Source organism: Canis lupus, chromosome 5 (assembly GCF_011100685.1).
Source record: "Canis lupus familiaris isolate Mischka breed German Shepherd chromosome 5, alternate assembly UU_Cfam_GSD_1.0, whole genome shotgun sequence".
Classification (NCBI taxonomy): Eukaryota; Metazoa; Chordata; class Mammalia; order Carnivora; family Canidae; genus Canis; species Canis lupus.
This window is the reverse complement of record NC_049226.1, coordinates 67227259-67245788: the sequence shown is the minus strand read 5'-3', so window position 1 is coordinate 67245788 and position 18530 is coordinate 67227259. Positions and strand designations below refer to the sequence as shown.

The window sequence follows — 18530 nt, the reverse complement described above, 5'->3', positions numbered from 1 at the left end:
GTGGTAATTGGTTATCGCAGCCCTAGGAAACTGACTCAGGTAGTACCATGCACACCATTCCCATCTTACAGGTAAGGAATCCACCCACCAGTGACCTTGGCCTGTGAGGGGAGCACTGGGTATGAGCAGGGGTCTGTTCAGTTTGGCCATGGCCTGTGCATTGTGCTCCCATGGACCACAGGGCCCCACGAGCTCTCGATTTGAGTGTCATGAGGATGGGGCCCATCTCGTGTACATCTCTGTAGACCTTGGTCGTACACACATGGGTCAGCTGTCTGGGTGTCACTTGGAGCTGATCCAGTAATGTCTGCCACAGGTGTGGTGGGTTTTTAGGATTGAGATAGTTGAGCTGACTTATCCACATCTATCTATCTATCTATCTATCTATCTATCTATCTATCTATCATCTATCATCATCATCTCTCCAGCTCTTCATCCACCATTTATCCACATATTTTGTCATCTGTCAACAAATATTTGTTCAGCTTAAGTATAGGGTAAATTTCAGCCTGGAATACTTGGGGGCACAGGGTTGCGGAACACAGACACAGCTGCAATGCGGGGAATGGGGGGGAAACCCAGGCCAGGAGGCTGGAGTCTACACACAGAAGGTCATCCCAGGCCAAAGTGCAAGCCTGTCAAGAGGAAGTCAAGAGTGTCTTGATAGAGCAAAGCTAAAAGGAATTTGGGAACAGGGGAAGCTGTGCAAGCAGCTCTGGTTGGTGTAGGAAACTCTGATAGCGGGAGGGAAGGTTCTAGAACATCAAGGAAGCTGCACTCCCGTGTGAGGGGGGGGGGGCGCCTGGGAGTAGCTAGAGGAAATCAGGGCCCCAGGCAAGGGGATTAGGTGTAACGAGCAAGCAAGAAACTCAGGTCATCATTAATTGGAGCACAAGCCAGGGAGAAAAGACTCAGGAACAAGGTAGAAGGAAAGCCAGGTGCCCATGGTCAATCTGATGACCAAGGTCAGAGCTGGTGGTCAGGGTCCCCCTGATGAGCACCTAGCCCTTGCAGTGAGAGCCAGAGGCCTAGGTGGCTCTGCTAAGGGGGGTGGGAGGTCCCGTGGTGTTTATGCTTGTGATCCCAGTTGGCAGTTCAATTCCGTTATGGACATACTTAACGAGACTTCATTTTATGATGGGGACTTAAGACCCAGTGACTCCTAGGAACATGCAGCCCAGTGGGAAAGGTGGATTAATAGAAAACCATGCAAAAAAAAAAAAAAATAGAAAACCATTCTAAGTGGCTAGGCAGCAACAGAGGTGGCCGACCTGGTGGGTGTGGGTGGGAGGAGACACAGAGCAGGAGCACACTGGGGAGGGTGCAAGGAGGGTGTGTGCAGACGCTGCTATGAACACAGAGGCTGAGGCCCTGGCCCCTGAAGCCCTCATCCTGCGGACCAGGGGAGAGGCCTGGGAGTCCGTATTTGAAACAACCCTCTCAGATGATGCCAATGTGGAGTCAGGCCGAAACCACCAGCCTACAGGGGAAATGCTTCCGGCGAGGAGGCCAGATCCTGTCTTGGGGAACACACAAAGGCTTCCTGGAAGAGGCCATGTGGCTTCTCACGGGGTGTCTGTTTTCCCTTCAACCAAAACCAGAGGCGAGGGTGCTCCTCACTCTGGCTGGGTGGTCAGTTAGTGTTTTCCAGGTTGGGTGCTCTGCTGCTCTCAGGGGGCACCTGAGAGCAGACATGGGACCTTGCACTTTTTAATCTGCCCCAGGAAACAGGCAGGCACTTCGAGAGTTGCAGGGCTCAGAAGGGGACAGGGTGGAGGCCAGTCCTCACCTGCAGGGGTGGGTCTTGAGACTGGGCATTTCTAACCTGCCCCCACCAAGGGGGACCTCACTTTGAGTAGTAGGGACGTGCAAGATGGTCTCGATACCACTTGATGGGGAATTCTGTGGGAAGTTTTGAGTGAGCTTTAAAAAAAAAAAAAAAAAAAAAGATGGTGCCTGAGGTTGAATGGTCTCAGGATGTACGGAAGATTGAAGGCAAATACTTCAGTGGAGAAAGAAGATGTTGGGGTGACAGTCAGGTGGCCCCAGAGGTCCTGCCTGGGACACAAGATTTATCACAGACTTGATCTGACATTCCATCCCCGCTGCCCCACGGTGGCACTGACTCCACGGCGGGCGGCGGTCCCAGTCACCCGTGTGGCTTTCAGCAGCACTGCTCACAGGTCTTTAGACTGTCCCATGGTCCTGCAACCTGGGGGTGGTCACCTGGTCAAGACCTCTTACTTCCTGGGGCCACTTGCCACCTTTGATGCTTGTGGGGTGGCTTTGGGTGAGTTACTTAATATGCTGGTGCCTTGGCTTATCTGTATAATGGGGACACAGCCCGTACCCTGTCACGAGGAGGATGTGACTCAATACATGAATGCACCTGGCGCAGCCCCCAGCAGGTGCCACTTTCCTCTTCCCTATGATCGCTATTTCTACAGGGACTGCTACTCCCATCACTACTGCTGTCACTGTCACTACCACGACGACACCTACGAGGGCCACTGTGATGGCCACAGCTGCCACTGTCACTGCTTCTACAGCTCAGCTCATGATCACCACTACGACTGCCACCACTAGTACTGCTGCTTGATTACTCCACTCCACAGTGGCTACCGTGACTGTCAGTAACGCACTGCGAAGTCTGCTGTCGTCATTGCTAATGCCACTATCACCCCTGCCGTCCTGTTACTTCTGCTCCTGTTACTACACTGCGCTGCTCTTACTCCTGCTACTCCTGTGACAACTGCTGCCATTACAGCTCCTCTTACTGCCACCACTGCTTCTGTGTACGTCACTGCTACAATTATTGCTGGTAGTTGAACGATTCCTTCTGTGGTTGGTTGCCAGGATCATGACCGTGACAATCACTACCACGGTGACCATGGGAGCCCTCACTGTGGCTGTGCTCCTGCTGGTACTGGCATGTGGGGGAGCGAAGTGCGCACCCAGCTTCCTTCTAGGTGGCATCCCCTGCACATTCTTACCCTGAGTCTCCAACACCAGCGTCTTGGTCACTGTCCTGTGATTCGGGGGTGGTGTCCTTTAGGGACAGCCCACGGGGCATCAGCCTGACATGCCCAATTGCTCATCGTGCAGGGGGGATTTCAGCAGGTTGGAGGGGTGGTTTTACAACACACAAGCTCAGACTTGCTGCACCTGTTTCCTTACTGTACCGTCCTCCTTCTCTGTGGACTCACTTTGACCTTCGCTCTCACATATTTCTCTGCCAACTCCTTGGTCATAAAAATTCACTGTTGAGTTTCTGTTCAGTGATAGTTTGGAGTTACTCAAACCAACAGAATTCCTTATGCAGTACAAGTTTTGAAACCTCTTTATTCCTCTTAATATCCAATGTTTGGACAACATTTTATAGGAAAAATATTACTTTGAAGGGATGTCTCTGAGTCAATGAGTGTAGGCACAGGAGCCCAAGGGTCCTGGCTGTGTGAGCTTGGCAAAGTGGCCTCCCCTCTCTGAGCCTCTGCTTCTTCTTCTATTAAATGGGGCTAAAATCAACACCTGCCTCCAGGGATTAACATGAGGTTCCATGAGATCAGGCCGCTCAAATGTCCTGTGGCCTGCCCGACACAGAACGGCCCATAAATATCCATTATTTTTATTCTACTTGAGAGATGAAAGCTCCTTGAGGATGGGGCCAGTGTCTCCACACGAATCCTCACGGCCTGGGCTGGGTGACGGGCACACCAGGGCAAGTGCGTGCTGGTTCAGTGAGCCAACACCGGCAGCAGGGCTGAGCTCAGAAGGCTGGCTCGGCCCACGGTGTTGCCCTGTCTGCCCCTCTGCTCTCCCCGCCTCCTCCCTCCACGACACCCACCATCCTCAGCGGGTGTGTGTCCTCAATGTGGCCTTGGTGTGTCCCCTCCCTGACACGCCTGGTTCCCAGCAGTTCTAGTATCAGCCTCTCACACCTCCGTGTGATTTAAATCAGCACAGCGCCGCCCTGAGAGCAAAACCACAGGGGCCTCTCCTTTATCTGAGGACCAACCTTGATGGACCAACCTTGAGGTCCTTGATGAAGGGATTTCAGGTAAGCAGGTGTGACGGCTACTGAATTACAATCTTGCCAGGTGGAGGCCAGCAGCCTGGCTGGGGCAGGGTCCATCTTAACCTGCCACAGTCCTAGACACACTGCAACGCTGCAGGTGTGCTGTGCAGGGAACAGCAGATCGCAGCTGCTGGCAGCCCCCGTCAACGCGTAACAGAGGGTTCCCGGCTGACCTCAGGGCCGAGGGCTCAGGGAAGTCTCACGCTCACTGCAAACGGAGCTCCTGAGAGCCTCATTTCTTTATCAGACCACACCTTGGGCTCGCTTCGTCCTTTAACCTTCACAGAGGGGCTGGCCTGGCCGCTCCCTTCCCTCACCCCACAGGCTCTCCTAGTCCTAGCCTGCACCAGCTAGCCTGTACGGCACTCCATGAACTGGAAATAATCACCCCTGCTGGGAAGATGGGTTAAAAAAGGTGCCCCCTCTGGGGCACCAGACCTGTGGAAGGGAACTCATCCCTTCCTCCAACACAGACCTGTGGGCCTAGGGTTTGGCAAGCCAACTGCCGTGCCTTTTGTGTAAAGGAAAAGAAGCCCCCTGCCTTGCTTCAGAGAAGGCCACATACAGCTTGTTTTTAGCTCCACTTGAAAGCCAGATGCTTTGTGCAGTGCACAAACTGGACCACTGTATGTGGCAGCCCTGCTTCCAGTGCCTGATCCACTGGCCTTGAAAAGTCTGCGGTGTAATCTCTTGCCAGCCAAGCCGTTACATTTCTCAAAAATACCTGGATTGCTAAACAGCAGTTAGAAAGACAAAGTCACAAACAAAAACCAATGATGGGGAATCAAATACTCTCAAACCACATTTCCAGATGGCATTTGGCGTCCCAGATCTGTAAGTTCTAAAAACCTGCTCCTGTAAGTAAAGCTCCTGATCCACTTTCTCTGAATGGTTCAGAGAACATTACTTCTGTGCTTTGCACTCCATGATTTTTATGTTATGCAAACTGTACTCTAAAACACCTACTGCCTGAAACTGAATGTCCTGGGAATGCTGTCTCTAGAGTTTCAAAGGCTTGAGGAACACTTTTCTGGGCCTTCTCTGTTTGAGGTCCCCCCCTGACAGGGTGAAGTGTAAACAGATGTACAGTGACAGTGATTAAAAAAAATCAGAGTATATCATAAAAAGGGAGCATCTCCAAAGTATAGCAGCAGAGGGGTGTCTCTAGGTAAACATTTGAACTCATCCCTTCCTCCAAAAATAATAAGAGCACCCACAGACAGAATAAGAGCACCCACTTCAAAGAACTATTTAAGGATCAAATGAGATCACATATGCGAAGTGGTTATAATGCTGCTGAGCACACAGTCAATGCTCAATTAAACAGTAATTACCTTTTCTGCCGCTTAGCATTTCTGTAGGACATTTAGCATCTAAGTGCCTCAATGTCCTAGGTGTACAATGATATTACCCTTTATCGTTTTTTAAGGAAAACGTACGTACTAATATCAGAAGTACACACAAGAAATATTAGGGTTTGGTCGAAAAATTGAAACAATAGAGAAATGTGGAAAGTAGAATGGAAGCCTCCCCCTTCCTCAAATTTCTCAGCCAACAGGCAGGTGATGCTAGTGGGTTGCTGGAGCATCCTTCCCAGGTGCAAGTGTGTGTTTTGTTTTTATAAAAATCGAGTCCCATGTCAGGCTCCGTGCATGGAGCCTGCTTCTCCCTCTGCCTGTCTCTGCCTCTCTCTCTCTCTCTCTCTCTGTGTCTCTCATGAAAAAATAAAATAAAATCTTAAAAAAAACCCCGATTATACCACACGTACTGCCCTGCATCTTGTGGTGTCTGGATTTTGCACGGGAAGGAATGTTTAGCATCTGAGTGGATGCTTTTCGCACTGATGTGAACTTGCAAGTGGTTTGCTCTGGACCAGCCCCATGTCTGCTGTAGGGTATCAGAGGGATGCCTTGTATTTCTGGTTGCTTTCAAAATGTGATGCCTTTTCCTGCTGCAGAGAAGGTGAGGGTTGTACATCCTTGCATTTCCCTGCAGGGGATGCTCAGCATGAAGTCTGCGAGGCACAGGTCCCCACAGCACGAAGCCTGGGTTAGACACTGAGGACCTGTGACCTTGTCTTCACTCTCTCTTTCATGCCATACTGCAGAGCAATTCTGGCCAAGAACAGTTCTGACAGAAAGAGCTTCTGAATCGGTATAAAAACAGTTATTTTGCAAAAGGGCAAAACTGAAAAAAAATTGTTTTAAAGAGCATTACAGTTATAGAAATGTGTCGCCTAAAATACTTTGTGACGGTTTGTGGGAATGTTCTGAGCCACATTATGAAAGAAGGAGGCTCAGCCAGAGTTTTCAAGGGCGATCTGAAAAACCACCCCTGAACCCCAAGAGCCCGACCCACCCTGGGGATGTCACAACACATAGCTCCCAGCACCACCCGATGCTGGACCCCCGGGGTGCACTCCTGCAAAGGCTGGAATTTATTTAAAGGAGAGTTTTTGCATTTTGATTAAGAAGGGACACAATCCTCCCACCACTTCCTCCATTGTCACAGCTTCTCACCACTGAGGACAATGAAGGTGAGGCAGGAATAGACAGAGTCATGATTTGTTACTTAGCAAGGACATGAGGGCCATGGTCAGGCTGGTTCCTCTGAATTTAGGTTTGTCTCCCCGGGTGTCTAAGGCCTGTCCTGGTGATCACAGCGCCTCCCTGGGAGCTCTCTCCTGTGATTTATTCAGTCCACCACCACTGCCTTTTCTCTCCTGCTTGGACAGGTTGACACTGAGCTGTGGACTCCTAATCTCAGTAGGGTTTGTCAGTGGTGGGTGCAGGGCATTTCGGTACCTTCGTGCAGGATCTGTTGGGAGGGCTCCTAACATGAACTCCTCCCTGACCTTGTAGAGACAATGCTAACTACTGTTGAATATGGCATCCAAATGGGAGGGATGCTTTCTCTGCCTCATTGTGATAGTGTCACTCCCACCCCCAAGATTGGAGAGGAGCCGAGAGGCTGACTGGAGACCAGGGAGCTGTACTGCATGCTGGCTGTGTGACCTGGGCAGTCTGAGCAATCTTTCTGAGCTTTAGTTTCTGCGTCTTTAAAATGGGACAGGAATCCTAGCACCCACTAATGTACAGGGCTGACATGTGGCTGTGATAGGATGGCAGGGGACTGCACTCCGGGCCAGCAGCACTGGAGCTGCCAAGCGCTCACTGCATCTGAGAATGGCTCCACTTGCATGCACCACAGTGTGTCCTAAAGATCTGCTAATTGCTCTCTGTGCTGTTTCACCTTGATGTGTGCACTCTGCATGATGCCTGGTCCATGGGAGGGCCCAGTAAGTGTTTGCTAGTTGAAGACTGATAGCTGGAAGCCTTGGTTTCAATACCTATTTACCACCAAGCCCCAAGAGAGCTTACTAGCTGCTAGGCTTTGTTCTGGGTACTGGGTGAACAAAGAGACATGTATGGCCAATGTTCTGGACAGAGAGATGGAAGCCAGTGACCAAAGAGATGAATATAGAAGGGCAAGTGGCTTGTGAAGAATCAACATGTTCTAGATCAAGTCAGATACCTAGAAGGGACACAGCTAAAGCTACATGTGGAAACTTCCCTATTTTATATTTGACAAACACAAAGAATGCTTACTCTGTGCTCAGTGTGACTGTATGAGCTGTAAATATGAACCAGTTAAATCCTCCAATAGCCCTTTGAGAGTGGGTACCATCACCATCATCATCATCACCACCACCATCATTGCCATCATTGTCATCACCATCAGCACATCATGATCACCACCATCATTACCACCATAATCACCATCACTACCATCACATCATGATCACCACCATCATTGTTACCATCACCATCACCACCATTACCACCATCATCACCACCATCACCATCACCACCATCGTCATCATCATGGTCACCACCATCACTATTATCACCATCATTACCATCACTGCCATTGCCATCATCAGTATTATTATCACCATCATCACCACCATTTCCCAGATAAGGGAGGAGATGCCCAAAGTTAGTGTGGTTGGCAGAGCAATGACTCCTTACCCTAAGGAACCTGGGGTGTGTGACCTTCATGGCAAAAGGACTTTGCAGATGTGATTATGTTAAGGATCTTGAGGTGAGGAGGTTATTCTGATTACCCAGGTGGGCTCAGTGGAACCATAAGAGTCTCTGTAAGAGGGAGGTCGGAGAGTCAGAGTCAGAAAGATGTGAGGACAGAGCAGCGGCAGAGAGCCTAGAAGCTGCCACTCTGTTGGCTTTGAAGGTGAAAAGCTGCTATAGGGCAACAAGAAATGCAGGCGGTTCCAGAAGCTGGGAAAGCCACAGGAACGGATTCTTCCTTGGAGCCTTCAGAAGGAACACAGCCCTGCAGACACCCTGATGTTAGCCCAACAAGACTGTGTCAGACCTGTAGGCCCCAGAACTGTGACATAATAGATTTGCATTGTTTTAACCTGCTGAATCTGTGCTCAGGTGTTACTGCAGCAACAGGATAGTCCTGAAGAATGGATAAGAAGATGATTTTTCCAACCTAAATCTCTGCTTTGTAACCCAGTGCCCCTCCCAGAGCAGGCTGAGTCCACTGTCACCCAGTGTCCCCACGTTCCAGGGGCTGACCCCTCGAAATGTGGCACCTGCCCTCAGCTGCTCCTGGTCACATGCACATGCGTCTTTGAGTCTCTTGACTGCCGGCCTGATCCTGGGCCACGAGATCCCGTGTTCTGGCCACGTGTTGTGCTGCAGACGGCCCTGTGCTCAGCCAGTCTGGGGGCTGATTTTTGGATTATGAGCTAGTGGATGTTGGAAAATGACTTTTGCCCACGTCTCTCTGAGCAAACAACAAAACAAAGGACAACTGCCCCAGTGGGCTTCTGCTGGTGTCCACCAACCGCTGCCTCTTCGTACCCAGAAGAAGAGGTACCCTTTCACTCACTGAGGGGTGAAATGAATGTGCCCCTTGGCTCACTAGCTGGTCGGAGCCAGATCTTTCACATAAAAAAGGCAGAGGGTACAAAACCAGAAAACAAGAAGCTGAGGGTAGGGGGTGGAGAGAAAACACAGTGCCTCCCAGAGCCCTGGTCTGAGTTTGCGGGATGGGGGGTGCTGGGTGGCCTGGTCACCCCGGCTGGCCAGGCAGCCCCCTGTGAGGGCTGGAGGCTGACTCAGCAGCTGTGGGGGCCCCTGTGATCCCTCCGAGCCCCCAGAGCAGCCGACAGGCTTCAGTGGGCAGGAGCCCACCAACCCAGGAAGAATCTGAAGCAGAGGAACTTGGCAGAAACCCAACTTCTCTAAAAATATTAAAAGCCCGTGGCCCACAAAGGCCTGATTGCAAGGCCCCGCGGGCTCCGACAGCCGGGTCCCTGACCGTTGAGACCCAAGCGCGGTCCTGGCATTGAGCAATAGGGCTCTGCCCTGCCCTGCCCCACTCACGCTGGAGCAGAGGAGAGGAGAGGCAGCTGCCAGCGTGCCTGGGTGTGCACATGTGGATATGCGTGTACAGGTGTGCACGTGGGCATGTGTGTGCGCGTGTGCGCCCGTGGAGGCCAGTGACTGGCTCCTATCGTCTTCCAGGCTCCGTGCCTCATGCTGTCTCTTGGGTGGCCTCTTCTCCAAGGACAGCCAGGGAGGCCCTGGGTGGGGCCCCAGCGTGGATCCTGGGCTGCTACTGTTTGGGAGGGACAGGCAATAGTAACAGAATAACTAATTTATTGAGCTCTTACTATGTGCCGAGTCCTTGTTCTGAGCACTTTGTGGCAGCAGGCCATGTAACCCACGAGCCTATGAGGTAGGAGAGGTAAGAGCGGCTCTTAACCCCTTTGTCCAGAGAGGTGAAGTCATTTTCCTGAAGCTGCTCAGCAACGGAGCAGAGCTAGCAAGCCTGGATGCAGGGCTGAGGCTCTAATGCTCCACTCTCCTGCCTCTGGGGAGGGTGACAGCCGGAGGCACCCAGGCCAGCGTGGCCTCAGCAGAGTGGCCACTTCCTCTCTCCCGTGTTTGTCCTGCAAGTGGGCCCCCCTTGGAGCTTCCAAACCCTTCGGTGACTTGGCAGTGAGGCCTCTTCTGGGGCCTGAGAGTATCTCGGGCTCTGGGACTCACGCTCAGGTGCTGAAGCCACTCTGGGATGGCGAACCACCGGGCGCATGTGTGCCAGGCTCCAAGGCCCTCCCCCCAAATGTCTCTAGTGGGGTAGAAACATTGTCCACCCGTGTCTGGGGTCTTGTACCGTCTGCTGACTCCAGAGCATTCCTGAGGACTTTACCTCTGGGAGAGGCTTAAATCTGTAAGTGGGACGCCCCAGGGGTTGCAGGAGATGCCTGTCCCTCCAGCCTACTGCTTGCTGCTCGCTGGTCAGGGCCTCCTGGCCCAATGGAAGGGCGGCGGAGCGAGTGGTTTTCCTTCCTGGTGTCCAGGGTGCAGCCGCTTAGAGTTTACTTTCTGCAGCCGGCACACAGAGCGAGGCTGCGTGGGGTGGTCTTGTCACCCCTTGAGGCTGCCACCCCCTGGACCTGGGGAGAGAGGCCGCCCACCTCCCTGACTCTGGCCCTGGGTGTCCCGGTGCAGCGGCTGCACGCAGGACAGGTGAATGGCCCATGTGGACGCAGCTCCTGGCGTACCAGGTGGGCACTGGGTGCTTGGCCGTGGTGTGGTGGTCCCGCACCTGGGCCCTAGAGCCTCACCATGGGGCTCACCTTCCAGGCCCCAGACTTCCCAGCCATGGGAGCTACCCCCGATCCTCTGGGTGCCTTGGTTTCCTCATGAGGGACATGGGGACGATTACAGCCTCCCGGGCACCAGGGAGCTGTGAGGATTAATGCGGGTGTGGCTTTCCTGATGCTGAGCTGTTCCAGGAGTGGGGGCTCCCTGCGGGAAGGTGTGGTTGTTGGCTTCTCGAAGAAGGGGTGGAGGCCTTCTGCGCTCTGCCCTGGCCAGGAGCTGACAGCCATCCGATGTGGAGCCCTATCTTCCGAGCCTTCTCTCTCCTCGTCTACCATCTTGAGTGCCAAGGAAGCCAGTTTGTGCCAAATATCTTGCTTGTAGACCAGCAGATGCAGACCTTTGGCACAAACACTGTGACGTTTGGCCCTGGCGGGGAGGTGACGCGCCATGGACGTTCCAACTTGTGCTGGACCCGTTCAAGCTGGGAGTGGGACGTGGAGCCAGGGGGGCTGCTAAAGCCTTCTGGAAGCAGACGGTGGATTGTGTGTCCCCGGGGTCTGGCGTCAGGTTCCCAGTCACCACGTCACTCTGGCAGATGGCTGGACCGTGCTCTGCCCCCAAGTGCTTATCGGTCCAGGGCTCCTGGGAGGATTCAAGGAACGAGCACAGGGAAAGGGCTTCCATCGGGCAGACGACCAGTCCTGAATGAACGTTGAGTCACTGTTCGTGGTCTTGACTGGCCCGCTTGTCTTACAGGTGGGGACAAAGACCTGGAGAGGAAGTGACCTTTGTGAGTGCCATTGGTGCTTAGCCGCGGTGTGGTTGGTGGAGCTGGGACAAAACCTTGCTCCTTCACACCACGGGGGCTTTGTGTTGGGGTCCACAGTTGGGACAGGGTGGCGCATGTGGTGTTCACAGCCCTCAAGGAGGACGGGGGTGGGCAGGGAGCCCCCCTCCTGCGGGGACAGGGGGGCTGTTGCATCCTCACTATCACCCCCTGCAGCTGCGTGGTCCACCATGGCCCCGGCCACAGCTGTGCGGCCTGGGGAACAGTACTAACCACTCTGGTCTCCGTTTCCTCCCTCATCTGGAATGCCACCAGCAGGGGCTCCCCCCCCCCCCCCCCCCACCGCCGCCCCAACCCACGGCACTCAGACTTGCTCATGCTTTCACTCTGAAATGGAGGCATGTTTTCAAAGAATTTTCTTTGAGGTCATGTCTGCTTTGAAGATATGCTTAGAAAAGGATGCGGCTTGAGCCACACTGACCGTGGGCTTGAATTACTCGGGTAGTTCCTTTCTCCCTCGGCCCGTGGGGAGGCGTGGCACACGCTTGTTTCTTGGGGGGCATAAAGCAGCATGTCTTTAATTCACACGTAATTGGGTCTGGGCGGAAAGCCTGGAAAGCACAGGGAAACACGAAGCCGGGGAGGAAGAGGAGAAACATGCAAATAGAACACAGGCTGGGGAATTAAAAAAAAAAAAAAAAAAAAAAAAAAAAGAAAAAACCCCCAAAACCCAAAACAGAAGGAAAGTGAAAAAGAAAGCCAGACAAGTATCTCTAACTGGACACAGAGTTGTCGTGAAGCTCTCCTGGGACTGCTGCCCATTCCCAGTGTTAAAGTACCATAGTCGCGGGGTGTGACCCCTCAAAGCCACTGGAACCCACTGGAGGAAAATCTTCCATTTCTGGAACCTTGTCCAGGGCCCCAGATGCCTCATGACCCATGAGGCTGCTCCATCTGGTCTGCTAGCAGGCTGCATATCCAGCAGTGAAGCATGGGGATTTTGGGGTGCTCTAGCCCCAGACAGCCTGCATTGCCCCCCCCGCCCCATTCTCTGCCCCAGTTATCTGGGTGACCTTGAGTTGTTTGCAGACCTCATTGAGTCTCCGCTTGCTCGCCTGTGGGATGGGAGCCTAGGAAGGTGCCCCGGACGGAGGTGCCTAGGTAGATGCCAGGCTCAGGTGGTCGCTGCTGTGGCTTCAGACACGGCCCGAGCACTCGTGGGCTGAGAAAGAGTTGCTTTAGGACCACGTGTGGGAGGAAAGGAGCCCTGGAGGGAGACGGAGCAGCTGTTCCCCGGGGGAGGGGGGGGTTTCTGCGTCCTGTCCACCGACTGTTAGGGGCTGGGCCGCTTTCAGTTTGGTTGATACTGTTGGTTTATCTTTTTAAAATGCAGAGATGCCAAAATCGAGTTGCAGAATCAGTAGCGTGGTGCTCTGTGGTGGGTGTCTTCCTTGAACGCCCGTGGCTGGGTGGGTCCTGCTGGAAGCCTTTGTGAATGGGGCCCCACTGCCCCTTGGTTCTTGCACACGTACCCTGCATGCAGCAGGTGCCCACTGAATGCTGGTGGGCAGATGAGCCCCAGGGCACAGATGGGACCAGTTATCATGGGAGGAGGTGCAAAGGCAGGAGTGTCCTCCAGTTCCTGAGCCCAGGGCTGTCATCAAGGCCAGAGAGACGTGCTGAGGTTCACAGGTGGTGTACGGTAAGGGCACGGCCGGCCCTGACCTGTGGGTGCATTGCCTTGCCACCGGACTCTGCTCTCAGGATCTGCTCCCATTTCTTTCATTTTTACTTTCCTTCTTATCCTTGCAGTACAAGGCGCAGAGGCCAGGCAGGGCCGCAGTGGGGGGAACAAGCTTCGGCAAGATGCCAGCGGCTGATGGCTGGCAGCCTGGCTCCTGGGGGGGACCCCTGACCTCTCAGGCACTGAGCCGGGCCCCGAGGGTGGCTCCTTGCTTTCTGCCTTCCTTTCCCGATGGTTAAGTGATGGCAGAGGAGGGCATCTGGGCAGGACCCCTTCCTGCAGGCAGGCACACTCCAGCAATCCCCCACTGGCCCACTGGTGCCCCGTTGCCAGTGGCCGACCCCTGGGAGTCAGGCCAGCTCATGTGTGGCGTCACCGAGAAGGCACAGGGGTGGCTGGGGCACCCGGATTGCCATCAGAGGGGCTCCCCAACCCTTGGGGCCTCAGGATCCAAAAGGAGGTAGCACCCCCTGCTGGCGGGTCATGGCACCCCCTCCTTCCAATTCTCCCTGCCTTCAAATTATGCCCTGTTTGCTCCCCACTGAGTCCATTTGCTGCCTCTCGGGCTACAGGGTATCCATGGGGTGGGTGTCTTCCCAGATGTGGCCTCCCAGAAATATGCCAATAACTCTAAGATTCCACTCGTGGACTTACATCCCCAACAGATTCCTACCAAGGGTCCTTGGGGGACGGGGATGGTGATGTGTAAGGGCCATGTTGTGTGTGCAGGAGGCGCGGGGCTGTGCTGCCTCCAGGCTGGACTTATGGGCAGCGGCACAGATGAATTTAAAAACGTCATGCTGAGTTTTAAAAAAATGAACTGGGAAGAGAGTACTATCCCCTATGTTCACCAGGTAGAAAACTCATAGGTAACTACAAGGTGGAATCGTACAAAATTACCATTGTTTTACTGTTTTTTTAACCTATAGGAATGGGAACATCCCTGGGGTGACCTTGCACACTCTGGTGTATTTGCAGAGCAAAGACAGTGAACCCCTCACAGCTACACTGAACAATACGGATGAACAAGCAAACCAGACACGGACAGTCCACGCCGTGACTTCATCTACACAAGTTCAAACCAGAAAAATGGATCTATGTTACCGAACGCAAGGCCAAGATGACCCCTGAGGGGTGAGTGGTAACCGGGAGGGGGCACGAGGGGGGCTTCTGGAGGCGATCACGTACCGTGTGTGCCATTCATGGAGGCCTGTGTGCATGATCTGTGCCCGTGCTGCCCTGTGAGGCCAGGTCAGGAGTGGGTGCCCCTAAAGCAATCAGGGGAGTTTACAGGGACACTTCAGAGTGCAGGATACATGTGGGGTGTGCTGGAATGGTGGCCCCGGGCGTGAGGCAATGGGGTGGACAGGGCCCAGGACTTGTCTCCTGCTTCCTGGGCATCCCAGCTGACAGCTGAGTCCCCCCCGTCCTTCCCCACGCTGTCCCCTGCAGCCCTGCATGGCCAGGGGCCCAGCCCTGGCTGGCAGGAAAGGAGGAAAGTCCCTGCTGGTTTCTTTTTCTTGCCGCCGATGGGGCTGCGGGGTACTTACTCCTGAAACTCACGGCTGAGCTAATTTTACACCAGAACTGAGACACTGGGGAGAGAAACGAAACGATGCTCCCGGGGGTCTGATACGAGCAGGATGGAAGCCCTGGCCAGCAGGTGGGGGTGATGCTCGGGGTGCCCCCAGCATCAGTTCAGACCAGGACCAAGGACCGCGGGCTCTCTTTCTGGCTCCATCTCTCGGCCTCGGCCTTCCATTTCCAAAGGGAGGGGTGGACACAGCGGTGCCTGAGGACCCCCACATGCCGGTGACTGTGCCCCATCTTCCCTTTGTCATCCTCTCTCACTTTAGGGGACCCATCCTGCCTCAACAGCGGAAAAAGTCACATCAGGTTTGCGTTTTCAGGAAAACTAAAACGAGCGAAACTTAAAAGCACATCATGACTTCGTAAGAACACCCGCAGTGGCCCGGGTCGGCCGGACGCCCATCGTCACATTGTGAGCACGCGTGGAGGCTGTCCGGGCATTGAGGACACGCCACGCCAACGGGAGGCTTTACATCAAAGCCACCGTCTAAAACTAATTCATTTCACTGTAACTATTTGGGACATACAATCACCCAAAATGGTTCCAGAGCTCTCAGAACAACCGAGAAACATAAAAGGTGTTAAAAACATCTGTAGGCTAAGTCGCCAGTCACACAGGGAAGGCTCTTTCTCCCGGCAAGCACGTGGGAACAGTGAAAAGGAAATCAAAGCGAATCTTCTCTGAAACACTTCTCTGTATCCCTTAGCCTTGCTGGCTCCCACTCAGAAGCCACCCACCTTTCCTTAAAAGAGAAGATTCTTTCTGATTTTTTTTTTTTTTTTCCAGAGGAAGGTGGAACTCTGTGTGCTTTACCACCCACCGCCCCAGACAGGAGCTAAAGTAGGAAAAATACTCAGGTTCACAAGAGCACTTCAGCTGCGCCCCGCAGAGACAATCACGTCCAGCGTCCTTGGAATCCTGGGGGGCCCAGAGCATCGTCAGGATTGTGGCCCAAGTTATAACTCGTGGAGCGTCAGCTGGACGCAAAAGGGGCCACAGCAGGAAGGGAGAGAAATGAAGGCCCCACTGAGGCCAAGGGGCAGGGGTGAGTCTCTGAGCCTCCACGCAACAGGAAGAAAGCATGTCTGGAGTCAGAGGACCTCTGAGCTGGGGACTCTGGAGAGCGAGAGGAGACATGTGGGTCATGGAAGCAGAATGAGAAGAAGGCCAGTGAGAGGAAAAGAGTAGATGCTGAGCACAAAACTCAGCTCTGAGCTTCCTGGCAGCCAAAGCAAAAAGGGAGCTTGATGAACTCTTGTCGAAGAGAAGGTGGACAGGCCACCCCTGTAAGTAGGTATGGGATTGTGAGCCAGAAGGAATGCTCTGGAATGAGGATGGCGGCCGACCTGGCATTGTCCGCAGCCCAAGAGCCCTGCCAACCCTGGTGTGTTAATCGGTCATACAAATATTAGGTATTGGCATTAGGTTAAATCACTGAAAAGTCACACACGTGAACATAATTACTTTACAGCCCTAGCCCTTAAAATGCTATGCTCCCCCCACTCCCCCGCCCCGTACTGACCATGGGGTGATGGAAGAAGCGGCCGCTGGTGGCCACAGCCCTAGTCTGCATGGGGCAGTCCTGGTTTATGCCCGTGTTGCTATCATTACAAGTAGGGCCTCTTTCACACTCAGAAACTTCCCAGTCCTATGCTACGTTCCATAGCTGTGCTGAATGGGTGCCACCGACCCCGTCCCACCAGCCTGTCTGTCCCTCTGTCCTCCCTGGCCGATGTACCCTCTAAGGCATCACCTTGAGGCTTTCCGAGGTCGCTTATAGGAAAGCCTGACTGATTTCTTCTCGAGTCCTGTCCAAGGGAGGAGTGAGGCCCCTGCTAAGTCACGATGCCTCTTGTACCAGCAAGAGTGTCACCTTCCCTTCTCACTGTGTGTGCCAGAAAGCTCAGAAATAAGGTTTTGTAGTAGCTTTCATTAATGGCTGGGCTATGTGCCCTTTCTTGAACAGCTCCTGGACTTTGGTGATTGTTTCGGCGGTGTACCCATTTCAGCCGCTCTTTCTCGAGAAGCTGACTTCCGGGCCTCCCTGAGTGTGGGCCGGTCAGGAATGCACAGTGAACGTAGTGTTGGGTGGGTGTGCGGAGGGCACTGGGTCACTCTCTCTGGCTTGAGCACACTTGTGTGGGGGGGCAGCTATGGGGAGCAGCTTCTAGGACGAACACTACTGGAGGGTGAAGGTGGTGAAGGCGGTCCCTGCACCAGGCACATTCCCTGCTTATCTCCTTCCATTTCCCCAAATCCTATGTGATGGATCCTCGTTTTGCAGAGAAGAAAATAAAGATGTACTTTGAGAGGAATGCCCGCCATGCTTCCCACCCAGTGGACAAGCAGAAGAGCCTGGCTTTGTGGCTGGGCTGCTGGCGGCAGAGGTCACGCTCCTGGTGCGGCACTCGGTATGGCACTGTGCATGTGGACATGATGAATTTAGGGTCATACACCTGTTCAGGGTCCTGTGGGCAAGAAGAGGCAGAGCCAGACCTAGGACCGGACGTGGAGAGGCCACATCACGGGCTCATGAACACCTGGAAGACAGCTGGTGGGGCGGGGCTCGGGCCGGGTCTGTCTACATTCAGCACTGCACGTTCATGGATCATCGACCCATCGTGAGCTCTCTCGGGGATGTTCCAGGGACATTCCTAACCTTTCAGAATTGATGTCATGGAGTGAAAACACCATCCTTGGTGGTTGCTGTCAGAGGCCGTGAACGTCTCTGGCATCAAAGGTCTAGGCTGGCAGGTGCTTTCTTGTGCTCCTTGGTACATGCGAGTCATCGAAGCGTTCACGGACATTCTTCCCAGGGGGGCGCTGCCATGCTCTGCTGACCCCGCAGGTGAGCAAACAGACAAGGCCAGCTGTGCGTGTGGACCGCAGGACCACATGGAATCAAACACGCTGTGTGCCAGCTGCCAGGAGGGGTCCCGGCCTCTCCTGCCTCTGCCTCACACATCCTCCCCAGGGGCCGACGCTGGACTTACCTGGGGTCCTGGAGCACAGCGATCCCCTCCCCACTGGCCTCTCGCTCCTGGACCGAGTCTGAAGGTTGTTCTAGATGAAGCAGAAAGCATGTTCCAGTCTTTGTTGGAATCGTAGCAACCACTCTCATCAAGCTGAGTCAGTCTGAAATATTGAGTCTGGCTGGAAGATACTCTGATGCTCCAGTTTTGTTCTGGGTCATTCGTTTGAGAAGCCTGGAGGGTCAGTTCCACTGTGTGTTGGGGGACTTCATGTTTCCCACATTTTTCTACTTGTGGCTTATTGACACACACACACACACACACACACACACACACACACTCTCTCAGAATTGGGTTTCATGCCTTCTGAGATCCCTAAGCAGAACTGTGGACCTCTGGTCTGTTTATTCACTCAACAAACATCTAAGGGGACCGACTACGTGCTGGATAAGTATCTGGATGAGGGGATGTGTTTCCACCAAGGGGCCGGGCAGACACAGAAGCCAGTGCCCTTTCTCAGGGGGCGCCTGTGGGACGGTAGCACCACCGGTGTCGGGGTGTAACCTCTTCGGCTGCTGCCAGCCCCACCTCTCCTTGCGCTGCCTCACTGCCTGCCCAGAAACATCTCCCTGCGTGATCTTCCGGCCACATGACTGCACGTCCTCCCGCAACTGCAGTCAGCATCATGCCCTCCCCGGGACTCCTCTGGTCTTTTTA

General features: G+C 53.8%; 2 long non-coding RNA genes across 2 annotated transcripts in view; one reads left to right on the top strand and one right to left on the bottom strand.

Annotated features, from left to right (window-relative positions):
• The window catches only part of LOC119871925, a 28735-nt gene extending 10557 nt beyond the window's left edge, over positions 1 to 18178 (bottom strand). Inside the window, exon 1 of the long non-coding RNA XR_005359982.1 lies at positions 17835 to 18178. This is a non-coding gene — a long non-coding RNA (uncharacterized LOC119871925). The remainder of the gene's footprint in view (positions 1 to 17834) is intronic.
• On the top strand, positions 3896 to 16924 carry LOC119871924. The gene is made up of 3 exons (XR_005359981.1): positions 3896 to 4057; positions 14180 to 14384; positions 15107 to 16924. It is a non-coding gene; the product is annotated as an uncharacterized LOC119871924 (long non-coding RNA).
• Positions 18179 to 18530: the final 352 nt, after the last annotated feature.